The sequence below is a fragment of the Mandrillus leucophaeus genome, unplaced genomic scaffold, assembly GCF_000951045.1.
Source record: "Mandrillus leucophaeus isolate KB7577 unplaced genomic scaffold, Mleu.le_1.0 Scaffold51, whole genome shotgun sequence".
NCBI lineage: Eukaryota > Metazoa > Chordata > Mammalia > Primates > Cercopithecidae > Mandrillus > Mandrillus leucophaeus.
The window spans coordinates 1,736,394-1,749,707 of NW_012105475.1; the positions used below are offsets into that span (position 1 = coordinate 1,736,394).

Below are 13,314 nucleotides of genomic sequence, written 5' to 3' on the forward strand. Positions count from 1 at the left end.
GTGACACCGCAACTAACTGGTTATCACAAGGGCCATTTGAGTAAGACATCACCATCACGTGCTACTTAAGCAAAACCATCTTGAAGGCACCACAAAGAATGGTTTTAAGGAGCAGTTTAAGTGAAGTAAATCAGATTCAGGGTCACTCATTACTCAAGTTCTACCTGACACTGCTGAGCTGGAAAGCAAATTATCTGAGTCACCATAATCTGAGGGGTTTTTTGGGTTACATTTTGCTATCTCTCTGTTTTTGCAACAACAAAGTTCTAAGTTGATCTCAAATAAATTACAATTTTAATTTTATATAACAAGGGAATCTGTATTAACATAAATGATCGAAATCACTTCTTCCTACAGAGAAGGGAAGGAGTATGAGGGAACTAACATTTTTGCATCCTTACTATGCCCCAGATTCTGGACTTACTAAGTAAGTAAGTAAGTGTGCCATCTCATTTAATTTCACTAGAGCATATCATTATTCCTTTTTTTTTTTTTTTTTTTGAGATGGAGTCTCACTCTGTCACCCAGGCTGGAGTGCAGTGGCACAATCTTGGCTCACTGCAACCTCCTCCTCCCGGATTCAAACCATCCTCCTGCCTCAGCCTCTCAAGTCGCTGAGATTACAAGCATGTACCACCACGCCCAGATAATTTTTGTATTTTTAATAGAGATGGGGTTTTGCCATGTTGGCCAGGCTAGTCTCGAACTCCTGGTCTCCAGTGATCCTCCCACCTCAGCCTCCCAAAGTGCTGGGATTATAGGCATGAGCCACCGCACCAGAGCACATTATTTCTATTTTTAAATGGGGAAGTGAGCCTCAGAGACATCACACAAATCATATGTTAGGATATATCAAAAACCTTCCAAATTTCTGTGCTTTTTCCTAAAAAGCATGCTGACTATCTAGTAACCTATCCTACTGCTGTTGTTAATATTCACCTGACATAAAACTCAAGAACAGCGCTGTGGCTGCAGTAGAGTTGGGGTAATCCAGGAAGCAAGGAGCCTGTCTCTTCTCCCCAGGTGCTCTCACTTCTGCATAGTGAGATTATTCAGGCCGAGCCTCACTTGGGACTGAGCCACCACCTGTACAATTCCTATCTTAGTAACAGCAGCTAGTGCCGAAACCTTGGAAAGAAACAATACTCTCAGGCTGAATTAGAAAGTCGCATGCCAATTTACAATTGTGCATTCCAGGACAAAGACTGTGAAAAGGTTTTTGCATGTCTTTTATGATAACTAGTTTCACTGCATAGACTATTTCATAGCCCAGAAAGTCACTGTGTGACCAAAGAATCAGAAATAGAAACTTTGGCACCACTAAAGGATAGTTGTCTACTTAACAGATTATGATGTGATCTCCTGATGACTTTTCCAATCTGGAGAACCAGAAATGATTGCTTCTACTCAGAGCTCCGTCTCACAGACAGTGCTATAGAAAGAAAATTCCTGTTCTCTCGACCCTTCTTTTTTTTTTAACCCTTTGGTAACATCCAACCCCTGAGTACCTGTGGCCTGTGTACCTGTTTGATCTGTGAATTTTGAGTTTTAAGTATTCCACCCTGAAAAGTGCAAAACCCCTTCTAAACTGGAGCAGAAGAATTTGGCTTCGTTATACTTTTAATGTAGCCTTTGTACAATCCTTTCTTGCTTCCTGCTCAGAATGGCGTTTTAGAATATGGATATCTCACACTGAAAAACCTAGACATTTGTATGACCCTTTTGGTGAAAAATCCACCAACTGGCCCCTAGCATGGTTTCAACAGTTCAGAAGCCTTTTTCTAGCACTTCTTAAGCCGAATTCAACTTAACCTAACTAGTGACTGTGCATGTTTGTGTGTGTCGATGACAGAGGTCCAGAGGAACCAACTTAAGAACTGTAGTCACATTTTATAAGTGAAAGCATTGTTGCTGCCCCAAGAACCTGACAACATTTTGTGATGTGATGCTGTTAATACCATAAGCCTGAAAAGAGCGGGGACTGTCTTGATACTTAGATTCACTTCCTGCAAAGAGAAAACAGATTCTGATTTAATTATCTTGTGGCTGTCTGTATTTGTCTGTTTTAGAGATGAGACTACTTTTACCATAACAAGAGATTGTTTCAAATCAAAGTAACTGTTTTTAAAAAATACCTTCAATATATTCACTTGGCTTTTAAAAATGTCAGTTTGAAGCATCCCTTAGCAGTCATGTAAAACAATTTTATATATATGTATGTATGGTATTTATAAATTATATATATATATGGCTTGAATTATTTTCAAAACTTTGTAATTATCAGCAGAAAACAGAACTCAGATGGAAAACAGTAACCTTAGAAAGCAGAGATCTAAACTCTGGAAACTTATGTTTGTTCCGTTAAAAATGACAATGTTATTGTCCAAAAATAAAATGAAAAGGGCCTTTAGAGTCAGAAAACCAGGACTTGGATCAACTGCATGACCATGGGCCAATCGTTTGCCACCCTGAAGGACTGTTGCTTCATTGAAAAAATGGTTATACAGGTTGAGTGTCCCTTATCTGAGATGCTTGGGACTATATGTGCTTCAGATTTCAGATTTTTTGGGATTTGGGAATATTTGCATTCCACTTACCAGATCAACATCCCAAATCTGAAAATCCAAAATCTGAAAATTTTTCAGTACTGATGTGACACTCAAAAAAAATGCTCATTGGAGTATTTTGGATTTCTGATTTTTGGATTTGGGATACTTAACCTGTAATAGCAGTACTCACCTCTTTGAGTTCTTGCATGTTTCAAATGAGCCATGGGTATGAAATACTCAGCGTAGAGTGCACACACATGACCTTTGACAGGGTCTCTCCCCCTGTGTACACTCAAGTCCTCAGACACTTTTTTAATTGTTTTAGTTCCTCCATTTGTCTTTCCACTGCTAAATCCCCAGAACCTAAAATAGTACTTGCCACTTCATAAGTGCACAAAAAGTACTTGTGGGAGTGAGGAGGACAGAGGGCAGGTAGGTGGGTTCTTGTTTTGTCTGATTTCCTCAGTATCCGAGTCTCCTGCTCTCTGCCTGGTCCCTTCATATTGATGACTTGGTAGTACTGCCTGCCTAAGAGCTTGGTTTCTGTTTCACTCCTGGATTACTGTTTCATGAGTCAACCATCTGGGTCTCAAATACCACAGCTCCCCAGCAAGCCCATCACCTTCCCAGGTGAAGTCCATGCTCCTTAGAAGTCACTCCCATCTCTAGATCTGGCTGGTGTGCCCTTTGATTAGGCACAGCTATACTCTGTAAAGGCAAAGGGTGTCATTACAATCATAGTTAGAAAAAGTGAGGGTTGCAGACGGTGGTAGTCATTAGTAGTCTTTACCAAATATTTCTCCCCCTTTCTGGGTACATAAAAGAGTTGCACTCCCCTGACCCCTTCTAGACAGATATGGCCATGTGAGTTGCTTTAACACCAACTTGTGAACATGAACAGACATGTCACTCTAAGCATAAGTGGTAAGAGGAGGATTTGCCATGTCCCCTTTGCCTGTCTTGTTCAACTTGGAAGCCAGTTTCTGTGAAAAAGCATTAGTATCACCATTGTGGGGGTAGCATTCCCTTGATCCAGGTCAGGAACATTGGGTTCTGCCCAGCTGTGGTTTAGGCCTCACCAGGAAAGTGTGGATTCTACAAGGATAGGAGATCAGGGGTCCATTCTCAGAAGCTCCAGACTGAGGTGTAACATGACCTTCAAGTCCTGATATTGAGAATCTTTCTGATGCCAGTACTTTATCTTTGACAAGTCATTCATGTATGATTTAAGAAAAGAGCTGAACAATTAGTAAGTAGGATGATATTTGTATATAGCATCTCAGAGATTACCAAACAGAGGAGTTTTAACTTGACTTCCAAAGTTTGAGTTGGAATTTTACACTTCTAAATTAGATTTAATAATTTTTCAAAGCTTCAGAAATAATAGGAAATTTATGAGGACCAGAAACCTCACGTCAATTACATCAAGATAAATGCCAATGAGAGAGGGGAAGAAAAATACATAAGCGTTACAAAAAACAGACACTTTCACACAGAGATACACACACAGACATGTGATCCATATATAAACCTTTTCTACTAAGCAAAATAGAAACCAAAAATTTTTTAAATTACATTAATAAATAAAAAGAAAAGAAAAACCAGATTTAATGCCAGGCTCCAGCCTGTGTCTCCTAAACAGCTTCAGGTGACTTCTGTGGTCATTTCCGTCTCCTATTTGAAAATGTGTTGTTGAACTAGATGACACCTACAGCCATGGAATTCAGAAGCCTATTGTCACTTTAAGGTGAGTGGGAACACATTTTGTTCTAGCTAGAAGACCAATTTAAATTAAACTGGAACATTTTGAAAAAAAATAAGCTTATTGATTCACTTATGCCTGACTCCTTCAAAACATCTTTTGAGTTAGGTTATGACAAGAGACATAAAAATAAAGTTAATAATAACATTGAATGCAAAAATTAGGTTCCAAGAAAGTACAAGAATGCGAATACACTTGCTGAAAGGGAAAATACAGCTGTGATTACATGTGAGATATGGCTGTAGGTTTCTTGAAAGTCAAAGTCAACGCAAAAAGTTTACCCATGACACTTGTATAACTCTTAGGAAAGTCCAAAGTTTTCCGAATGTTAAAGGCATTTAAAAAAGACTGTCCATATGGCACATTTTTAAAAAGAAAAGAGAAAAAGAAAGAAAACCTAAAGAAATAAGCAATATCTCTGAATAGGCAATTCACAGAAAGAGAAACCTAAATGGGTAGTAAATATTAAAAGATGCCCAAACTCTTTCAAAATTAGGACAATACTAATTAAATCATTGATAAAGTGTCAGTCTATAATCATCAGATCGACAAAAACTAAAAAGTTGCATAACATCAAATGCTGGTGAAGATATATAGAAGTGGAATCCCTGATACCTTGCTGGTGAGAATATAATCTAATAGAGCTATTTGGGAAAATAATCTCACTGAGTTTGCTGACATTTAGTATGGATATACCCAACAATCCAACAATTCTACTGCTGAATATACCCTCCACAAATCACTCAGGTGCTGAAGGATAAGGTGTGTTCATGTTCATGGTAGAGCTGTTACTGTTAGTAGACTTACCAGTGTATGAATAGCATGGCGTGTAATGGAATGTAAAAAGCAATCACTTATGCTTATATGTAGCATCATGAGTAGATATTTAAAAACAGTGTTGAATAAGAAAAGTTAGAAAGATACTTATACCACAGTATCATCTATGTAAATTAAGCACAGTGAATGCCAAAAATTTTTACATCTTCTGTGTGTGTGTGTGTGTGTGTAAAAGGTAGAATGGATGAACATATATATTATAAATATTACATATTTCATATATATTATAAAAGCTGACTGTGGTTGGAGGGGGCTGTGAGATTAGAGACAGAAGATAATAGAGAAAAAAGTAAAACCAAAGTAAATGAAACAAAATAGAAGCATTCTGTAGCTTGATGATGATAAAATGTCATGCAGTTCATGATCATCTTAAATTTTCTTATCAGAAGTCCATATTTAAAAAATTTTTCTGAACATTTAAAAGTTGAGGAAAAAACAAAATTAAGAACATGTGAACAATACCATAAGAACACCAACTCTATTTGAGAGCCTTCATGAAACCTCAACTTGAGTCTCATACGATGTGAACTTACGGTAGTTTTAAAGGATTAGTCTTTCTCACTTGGGGAGAGAAAATGTAATAATACCTCCTTACAGTTACTGCAGTTGTGGACAGAACTCATTCATTCGAGTTCTATGTTAGTCTGTTCTTGTGTTGCTATAAGGAAATACCTGAGAGGCTGGACACGGTGGCTCACGCCTGTAATCCCAGCAGTTTGGGAGGCTAAGACAGGCAGATCACCTTAGGTCAGGAGTTCGAGACCAGCCTGGCCAACATGGGAAAACCCTATCTCTACTAAAAATACAAAAACTAGCCTGGCATGGTGGCCCGTACCTGTAATCCCAGCTACTCGGGAGGCTGAGGCAGGAGAATTGCTTGAACCCAGGAGGCAGAGGTTGTGGTGACCCAAGATCGTGCCATTGTACTCCAGCCTAGGCGACAGAGCAAGACTAGATCTCAAAAAAAAAAAAAAGAGAGAGAGAGAGAGAAAAGAGAAAAGAAAAGAAGGAAAAGGGAAGGGAAGGGAAGGGAGAAGAAAAGAAAAGAAAAGAAAAGAAAAAAATACCTGAGATTGGGCAACTTTACAAAAAAGAGGAGTTTAATTCTCTTGAGGTTCTGGAGGCTGTACAAGCACAGCACCAGCATCTGCTTGGCTTCTGGGGAGACCTCAGGGAGCTTTTACTCATGGCAGAAGGTGAAGCAAGAGCAGGCATGTCACCTGGCAGAAGCAGGAGCAAGAGAGAAAGAGAGACAATGGGAGATACCACACACTTTTAAGCAACCAGATCTCACAAGACGTCACTCACTGTGTGGAGGACAGCCCCAAGCTATGAAGGATTTGCCCTGATGACCCAAGTACCTCCCACCAGGTATAACTGCTCAGTGGATTCTCCTTGCCCACTGCCTAGACAGAGCTGATTTATCAAGGCAGGAGAATTGCAATACAAAAAGAGACATTCACACAGAGCCGTCTGTACAGGAGACTGGAGTTTTATTATTGCTTAAATCAGTCTCCCCTAAAACTTGGGGATCGGAGTTTTTAAGGATAATTTGGCAAGTAGGGGCTCAGGAAGTGGGGAGTGCTGATTGCTTGTGTTGGAGCTGAAATCATAAGGCATCGAAGTGAGTTCTTCTTGGTGTCTACTGTTCATGGGTGGGACTGCAGAGCTGGCTGAGCCAGATTGCCAGTCTGGGTGGCGTCAGCTGGTCCATCCGAACAGAACATGGGGTCTGCAAAGTATCTCCAGCACTGATCTTAGGCTTTACAACAGTAATGCTATTCCCAGGAGCAATCTGGGGAGGTTCAGACTCTTGCAACCAGAGGCTGTATGGCTCCTAACTGTAATTTCTAATCTTGTAACTAATTTGTTAGTCCTACAAGGGCAGACTGGTCCCCAGGTAAGTAGAGGGTTTATTATCATCTTTATTTCAAAGTTAAACTATGAACTAAATTCCTTCCCAAGGTTAGTTTGGCCTACACCCAGGAATAAACAAGGACAGCTGAGAGGTTAAAAGCAAGATGGAGCTGGTTAGGTCAGGTCTCTTTCCCTGTCATAATTTCCTCAGTTATAATTTTTGCAAAGGCGGTTTCACAGGCTCCACCTCCAACACCAAGGATTATATTTCAACATGAGATTTGATGGGGACATATATCCAAACTTTATCAAGTCCTGATTTATATGAGGTCGTCCTCCTCAGCCCAGGACCTGGCACATAATGGTACTCAGAAAGTCTGTAGAATGAATGAATTAACATTTTAAAAGCATAGAATTATTATTCATATAGCTAAACCTTGGGACGATAAACCAAAAATAAAATTCAAAGGCCTCCCACAACCATTTGAATGGGCTCCCTCCTCAGCCAGGTGCTCTAAAATTTAACCTGAAAGACTGGCTCAGGCCATGACAGGAACTGGGGGGGTTGGACAGTCTCACGATACCCCTCCAGCATTAACATCAACACAGACTTTAAGTCTGGGGAGAAACATTTACAGTCTTTTGAAGCATGCTACTTGGAGGCTTCATCTGCATGATAAAACCGAGGTCTTCACATCCCCTATCATAACCCAGACATTCCTTTCTATAGATAATAACTCTTTCAACCAGCTGCCAATCAGAATATGTTTAAATCTACATAAAGGGTGAGTTGTCCCACCCTTCCAGATCAAACCAATGTAAATCTTACATGTATTGATTGATGTATTATGTCTCTCTGAAATATATAAAATTATATGCCCTTTATAAGTCATACACTTTGTTCTTGGTGAAATTTCAGGTTTTGGGAGGGAAGGGGGTGTGTGTGTGTGTGTGCGCGCGCATGTGTGCACGCGCATGTGTGTGCGCGCACCTATGTGTCTCCTTTCCTAGATTCCCTGGACAGGCATAGCCAGGGACCCTGGTTAAAGATTGATCCTGCAATCTAGTTAAATGATATATTCTAATAATTAGAACAAAATATTTTAATCATCAGAACAAAAAATTCCCCCAAACAACCTGACTATCCTAAGCTACAAAAACAAATTTGTGAGGTGCCAATAAGTTATATTTGCTTTATATGAACAGAATATTCTTCCCCAAAGATATTGAAGAGTTGTAAAGCCAAGTCTGGAAGATATACATTTGCGTAATGAAAACTAAAAGGACTTTTCATTTTAAGAAAAGACTTTTGCATAAAAAATTATATCTTGTAAATATATGAAAATATGTATTTATAAGCTTTTAATCAGATAAATCTTAAGCAACGGAAGTGTTTATAGGCTAAGTGTTAGAATCTATTTTGGTATGAAGACCACTGAGAAAAGGAGACAAAGCATCTTTGAAGTTAACCATATAAGCCCCTGGATAAAATAGATTCTAATTTATATAACTTTACAAAGTAAGGGGCATCTTCTAATGTGTAGTGTCAGGAAAATGTCTTTGTGATTAGATAGCTGGCTGCATGATGAGCATGCCCAGACACTCAGACGTTGAGGAACTGGATCATTCGATGGAGCAGAATAGACTGTGCTCAGAAATGACCTTCACAAGAACTTTAGATGTTGATTACCTTAGTTGAAAGGGCTCCAAGCAGGAAGAGTCATTAATTTTGGAAAAATTCAATCAATGATGTTTTTCACTTCTTTCAGCTGCTTCACACAGACTAATTATTTCCTTTTTAAAGCCTTGAGTTTTTCTGGCAAATTCTAATGTAGTAGAATGATAGCCCTTTCCAAGTGAGTGGGGGACCCTCACTTGTTGAACCTTGATCCCCAAAATCGGAGTCCCTTTTCCATCTTTTCCTTCTACTTTTGCTGTAAGGCTTAAATTCAGAATTCGAGTAACTAAATCCAATGATGAAGTCATAATACAGCTATCTAGACTGGAAGTTCTTCTGCTCTGAGTGGTTCATTATTATAGTTCTGTATTTGTCTTTAGCCTTATTTAAATCCCTTCTCTTGGGGTTTAAATCCACTACTTATCATTCTTCTATCCTAATAACCACTCATTTATTCATTTGACAAATATTTGTTAAATGTCCTTTATATGCAGGTTACATAGGAAGTACTCATTCCTAAATATTTTATTTAAACTTGCCAGTTTTAGTGGATGCTGTAGTTGGCGACCCAGATACTCCTTCAGAGCCAAGGTACTGTTTCCGCCAGCTGCTGGAATTGGTGGAAGCTGACAGCCCTCACTGCATCCCTTCTGGAAAATTGCCTTTGGCCAAAGGGAGCTGCCTCACACGAGGTCATGTGTCCTCCCTGGGCAGCCCACATCCAATGTCTGGCCACTGAGACTCATCCCCACTGCTTCAGTTTGGGCCAGTTCTGAAGGGCATCCCAGCTCAGGACTCCAAGATGCCCCTCCCACCTGATCCTTCTTCCTTCACTGCTGTCATAGTGGTTTTGCCCAGAGCACGACCCAGTGGAACTCTCCACAGATCTCCATCTCACAGTCAAACCTCCATGGAAGCAAATCTAAGTCAGAGTAAACCACGGCATTACTTGTCACAGCCGATCTTCACAGTCCCTGCTATTTCTATTAATATAATCATTTTTAGTATCCAGAGAAACAATGGATATTTGGGCTCCCAAAATATCCATTGCTTATCCGATGCCAGACATCCAAAAACAAAACAAAATCTCTGACATTTTCCCCCAAAACTTTGCAACCTAACTTAAAGCATGTGAGTGATTCTCTGCGTCCAGATTATACTTAAAGAGAATGATAAGATTAATGCTTTCTGCTAGTATCTTTTGAAAAGCAAACCATCATTAACTGGTCCAACCGAATGTTGCCAACTGATGCCTTCTCCATTGACCAACTTTCTGGGGAAAAAAAAAGTATAGCCTATTAGACTTTAGGTAGACTTACTGGTAGATTGTTTCACTAATGAGCAAAGCAAACATTGATAAGTGGCAAACCATTCACCTGGGTGTCTTTGTTTGTATTATGCAAATGAACTACTTCCTCTTGTCTCAGCTGTATTCTGCTTACTTAGAGTGAAGTTTAAGGCTGGGCTGAGAGAGGGTGAGAGAGCTCCACCCTGGAAGGCCCTTGCAAGATAAACAGCAGTTTGAGCAGGGGCACTCTTTGCTTTACTTGTAACCTATTGCTACATTGGGTTTCCAGAAATCATTTACTGATGTTTATTTGTTTGGGGGGATTTTTTTTGGGTATGTGCTTGAGGAAAATGAATACAAATCTAATACCTTTTCCTGTGGTAGAAAATTAAAGACTTTCTTTAACTTTTTTGTTAGAAATAATTATTTTATTTATGCTGAACTGCAGGGAAAACAGGATATGAAGTCCCAAAACATTTCTGCTTTCTTTCTGAGTATTTAATTCAGTTTATCAAATATCTATTGAGCATTAAATCTATAGGATTCTCCACACTTGGGGTACACCAGTGAACAAAACAGACACAAGCCCTGCCCTGAGTTCTACTTTCTTTGCTCTACTACCCTGTGGGAGAGAGAAGGAGGTGTGAGGGAAGGATGCAGACATGATGTGCAGCATATTTCCAGGTTTTCAGCACAAGCCTGCTTTTAATTATTCTGTCCTGTTCTCAGACCACATAACTCACTTATGTCCTTAGATTATACGGTCACTTTTATTTTGACTAACGAAACGTGATCTTTGGTGTAAATAAGACTGAAAATTCTCACCTCTTCTTCATCTGAAAATATTGCTGGGGAGACGAGGGGCTGAAAGGTGAAGGGAGGGAACTGGTATTTATTGAGCATTTAGTACACTCCATGTGCTTTACATGACATGCATTTAATCTGCACAATCTACAAGCTGGATATGACTTTTATCCCTACTTTATGTATGAGAAAACTGAGACTGAGAGGTTGACTAAGTAACTTTGCAGAGATCACACAGGAAGTAAGGCACTGACCGGGGACGGAGCTCAGGGCCCCTGCCTTCTCCCTTGAGGTGCTGACTCTGTGGGAGGCTCTCAGGTAGAAGTATCACACTTCCGGTCTACCGAACTTGTCAGCATACCTAGAGCTTGAGAAAGAATTTTTTTAATTCAGTGAACACTTATGCAGGTTTTGAAACCAGTGTGCTTTAAAATGAACTTGAGCAATAGAGCCTTCTGGGCCTAAGAAATTCAGAAGAAAAGTATTGCAAAGATTTGTGTAACAGTTAAGCCTTTCTTCATGATGATAGCCACAAACCTCCCCAGAGGTCATCTGCTGTGGCCTCTTAGATTCTTCTACAGAAGCTTCTCCCAGAGAATATACACGAGGTTTTCTGTGCATCCTACCCATCCAGCCACTTCTCCCCCATGTATCTTTGAACTGGGAACAATTCCACACTTAAGTAGGGCAGTGTGACAAGAAAAGACTAATGATAACAGGTGAGGCTGCTCACCAGCGGCTGCTTTGGTGGGCTGGGAAACTTGTTTTGGAGAAGTTATTTGAACTAGTAATTTATTTCTATTCAAAATGAACAACTCTGAATACCACTGTAGATTTATATTGCTTTGATATTTTAAAATTTTTTGTTCTTTCTCCTTCTAATAAAATTTAAGGCTAAATATCTGTCTCTAGGGAAAAGAAGTTATTCAGTCATACTGGAGAGGAATATGAAAGGGAAGGCTTGAACTGTCGTTAGTCAGATACTTAAATCTGCTGATAGCATGTGTTCATTGCTCTTCAGTCTTAAAGCTGGAAAATTAATGAATTTTCTGAAGCCAAAGGAAGGCGAACTTTTATTTTTCATGGGAGAATTAAAATATTAACATCTATACAATATTATTTGTTTACCTTTATATATCTTGATTTGTTCCACAAAGAATTTGGAGTGGCTTATAAGAATTGTTAGCTCAACAGTGGGATAGATTCATGGATAGAGATATAAATAAAAATTAGTATCATTGTATGATTTTTGTTATAGTATGCTATGCAATTATTGACATTAAGCTGATATTCCTAAAAGCAGAAGCAAAGAGGAATACTGTATATTATGTCATTCATATTTTGTCCTGAAAGAATAAAATTCTTCAGTGAAGCAAAGATTTTCCTGACACTTAGGTCTGACAAGGACATTTTATCTGACATGGCCAGTGTTTTTCGATGACATTCTGACAAAAAAGTGAAGGCAGGTGTCATGGGAAACTTTTTAAAATTTTCCCTGAATGCAAACTGAGGATATAATGACCAAGTCCAACTCAATGGAAGCAATGTTCTGGATAAATTAGAAAGTGTCAGGTCAACATACACAACTTGCTAGTAGTCTACCTTAATTTCCAGAGTAAGGATATCAAAATCATAGCCCATGGCCCAGCAGCTTTCTCAACCCAACTTAGGGTGTGTGGATCCGTCATAGAACTCTTCTCTGCTTAGACCAAACTGGGCTCAGATCCATTTCAAAACAGTGCTCTTGGTCTTCACTACCAATTGATTAGAGATGGAAAAAACTGAAGCCTGTTTTTTATCATGACAGAACTGTCTAGGGCATCAATATGCACTTCAAGAGACAGCACAGGCCTCTGAAGTTGTACACACCATTATCTGTGTAGGTCTCGAAGTGTTTTTCCAGTGTGGGACTTCAGAGCTTTCAATCCACGAAAGACTCACCGTAAGGAATGCATTGACCGCACGTCCTTTAAACACTTTTCTTTAATATTTGTGTCAAGAGCTTTCACTAAAAGGTGAGCAGCAAACAGTTCAAAGGCATCTTCTGGCAAGAGTCTGGGCCCAGTGTTCTGTGCTGTTAATCAAAGGCAGAGCCGTATGAACTAAAAGATCAAAGCGCACCATCCACCGACACACTCTTTAGAACTTAGAGCCTGTCCCGGGCTGGCACCTGGCATCCACCTGCACCTGGTGAGGGCGGGGTAGAACCTCTGCAGGACCAATCAAAAATACTTCTGCAGTATCTACGGGGTGCCAGAAAATGAGGATATGATGTTGAACAGGTGCTTATCCAGATTGGCCCTAGGCTAATAATTACACTATAATTAATTACTTTTTTGGTCTTTTTGTTTGTATTTATTTTTATTAATATACAACAATTGTACATATTTTGGGGGGATATGTGATATTTTGATACCTGCATACAATGTGTAATGATCAAATCAGAGTAATTGAGATACTGTCACCCCAAACATTTATCTTTTCTTTGTGTTGGGGACATTACAATTCTTTGCTTCTAGCTACTTTGAAGTGTACAATA

The 13,314-nt window shown here is 39.4% G+C and overlaps 1 protein-coding gene across 2 annotated transcripts in view; it reads left to right on the forward strand.

Annotated features, from left to right (window-relative positions):
- Window positions 1-13,314, forward strand: part of DLGAP1 (discs, large (Drosophila) homolog-associated protein 1) — a 703,239-nt gene that overhangs the window by 126,636 nt on the left and 563,289 nt on the right. The window lies entirely within an intron of this gene.